The sequence below is a fragment of the Canis lupus genome, chromosome 2 (assembly GCF_003254725.2).
Source record: "Canis lupus dingo isolate Sandy chromosome 2, ASM325472v2, whole genome shotgun sequence".
Lineage (NCBI taxonomy): Eukaryota > Metazoa > Chordata > Mammalia > Carnivora > Canidae > Canis > Canis lupus.
This window is the reverse complement of record NC_064244.1, coordinates 29,683,602-29,686,426: the sequence shown is the minus strand read 5'-3', so window position 1 is coordinate 29,686,426 and position 2,825 is coordinate 29,683,602. Positions and strand designations below refer to the sequence as shown.

General features: G+C 40.4%; 1 long non-coding RNA gene across 1 annotated transcript; it reads left to right on the top strand.

Moving 5' to 3' along the window:
* The first annotated feature begins 793 nt into the window (after window positions 1-793).
* On the top strand, window positions 794-2,338 carry LOC112659068 (uncharacterized). Its single transcript, XR_003136150.3, has 2 exons — window positions 794-1,080; window positions 1,804-2,338. It is a non-coding gene; the product is annotated as an uncharacterized LOC112659068 (long non-coding RNA).
* The last annotated feature ends 487 nt before the right edge of the window (window positions 2,339-2,825 follow it).

Below are 2,825 nucleotides of genomic sequence, written 5' to 3'. Positions count from 1 at the left end.
GAGTAGCTAAGAACACAGTAGCCCGCACTCAAAAATCTTCTCTCTCTCTCTCTCTCTCTCTCTCAGAAAGTAAAGATGTGTGCATAACAGTTATGCATTATTAGCTCACTTATTTTCATCAATGCATTTTTAATAGACCCATTCCTGGAATTTTTGCCATTTCACCCAAACTCCTAGTGATTCAGGATTGCTTATTTCAGTGAGTCCAAGAGAGAGCTTATGATAAAAATAAAGTATTGAATTATGAGTTATGGTAGAAAGAACATTAAGCTATAAATTTAAAAAATTAAAAATAAATGTTTCAGCTTTGTTACCAGCTAAATTGTACAGTCCTCAGAGATTTATTATGCCTTCCTACACTTTATTTTTATTAACCATGAGACTTTGGCATAGATGAGTTCTGACTGTTCTCTTAAGTGTTAACATCCACTCAAATTTGCCATGAATGGTGATAGATGGAAAAGCCAAAGGGCTTTGGCCTGTGAAGTGTCACAGGATGCTTCACAGACCAGCTGAGCCAGTATTGCTAGTGGCAGAGACCCAGTATCTACTCACACATGTTCTCTTCTTCCTAGAAATGTGGCCGAACCACATTTTTTAGGCTTCTTTGTGGTTGAGGGACAAATTTAAGCCGATTAGCTATGATCAGAAGTGGTGAACACCTCTATTTTTTTTTTTTTGCACACATGCCCTTTATTGGACAATAAGACTTGTCTGTGCACAATCCTCAGTTCTCAGTACTCCCCACAGTCCCCTTCACGTGCATGAGCACGGCAGCTGGATGAACCTCAAGTGGGTGGAGCCGCAGAGGTAAGGACCTTGGTGTCTGAGTCACCATCTGGAGGAGAACCACCGCCAGCTAGAAACACCCATTTCTGCGTGTTCTTTGAGAAACAAACAGAGGATCCCTGAAGAGCCACTCTATGTGTTTATGAGGATGCTCCTTAACAGCAACCAGCATTTCCCTAGCTGCTGCATTTTGATTCCAAAGCAATCAGATTTGGGGATCAGATTGGGATCAGATCCCCATTTGGGATCACATTTGCTGCATTTAAAAGTGACTCCAAATCTGTCAGCCAGGTAAGGAGCATAGCAATCTGTGCAGGAGACTCAGACAACCATGTCCCACCTGTTTGGGGCTAATGTTGGAGTTAATGGCTGGACCTAGAAGGTTTGACTTTTCTTACTACTTCCTTTATTTCTCTTTCACCATTTCAACATTGTGAAATGCTGTGGCGCTGTCATGCAGACACATATAAATTAACCTCTGAATGTACATTTGTGTGTTGATTTGTTCTACTAAATTCCCCTCAGTTCATTACTCAGAGAGCTGTCTCCTGACTCGGTCTTAGGGACAGCCTAGGAGATTTGATTTATACCCTCCTATTTCAATGTCTGTGCAGATTCAGACAGACACAAGAGAGACAACTCAGCCAAGAATGGAGGTGCTCTCTTTGCTAAGCCTGGCTTGAACGTTGCCCTCCCCAGGTGGCTCTTCCAGCCTCTGAACCTGCTCTTGGTCTCAGAATATTTGGATGGCATTTCAAAATAAAGAGGGCCTGGGAGACAGGGACACTAATATTGATGTTCTAACAACTAAGTGTGTTTTCAGATTATCCCCTACGTGGTGTTAACCTAAGTCATGACAAGGAGAAAAGTCTACAAAAGTAAAAAGCTTTTCTCCTCTGCTTTAGTGCACAAAATCTGGTCTGCATTACTATGTTTCTATTTTTCTGTATTTTTTTCTCAATAAATCACTGCTTTCTACTTCAGCCTGGTGAACTTTATATAATATCTCTATAGGAAACTTCACGAGTCCCTGAATATTTGAAGACTGAATTTCTCTGAGCATGTGCTGTGAAAATGAACATACGTGAGAGCAAAGAAATGTAGGTGAGTCAGAGTGAAGAATGTATGCCTTGATCCTAGGAGGTGACCTTTCTACTGTGCTGCTTTCCTGGGTAAACAAAGAAATTGTCGAGATGTCCATGTTTCTGGAGTGGATTAAGTGTCTAAATATAGGACAGAAACACATGGTGCGGTGGAGAGGACAGCAACCTATTGGCTCCTTGGCTTGAGATCTAAGACTCACTTTGCCACCAGCTGCCCGTTCAGCCTCAAGCACGTCAATTCTCCACTCTGGGCCCCTTTTTTCTCGTCTGCCATCCAAGCACTTTGTAATGGATGCACTGTGACCCCCCTCCTAAGAGCACTAGCAATTATCGACCAATGACTGTTGGCTAAGTGAGGAGCTTATGCTCTAGGAGCTAATGAAGAGGCTCGTGGTTCTTCTAAGAATGATCTTTTTCATCTGAAATAAAATGTCCTTTAATACCAATACCAAGCTGTTTGAAACTTTATTTGGCTAAATTGAATTATCAAAACCAAATTGACCACATAATTTAATTTGGTCAAATTCTCCATTGGCTCAGATACCCTATCAACCACCCCATACTTGGGCTTTGTGGAAACATGTAGTGGTGACAACACTGGTCTGAGAGTCAGAAGACATTGTATTAATTTAAGCACAGAAGGTTTTGAACTGTCAGAGTTTTATATCAAAATGAAATAATTTCCTCTTAAGATTTTATAAGCTATTTCTTGAATAAGATAAATTAATTACCAGGGGAGAATAACATGCCTTAAGTAGAACAAAAGGAGTAATGAGAAGGAATACGGAAGTTACAAAAAAAGATGTTTTAAATATAGAACTTTTCAAGATGTGAGCTCTGCACAAGAGAATACCCAATGAGTTTCCTATTGGGATTGAAACAAACATAGTGGTTTTAAACAACAAAATTTATCTGACAGTTCTAGAGGCAAGA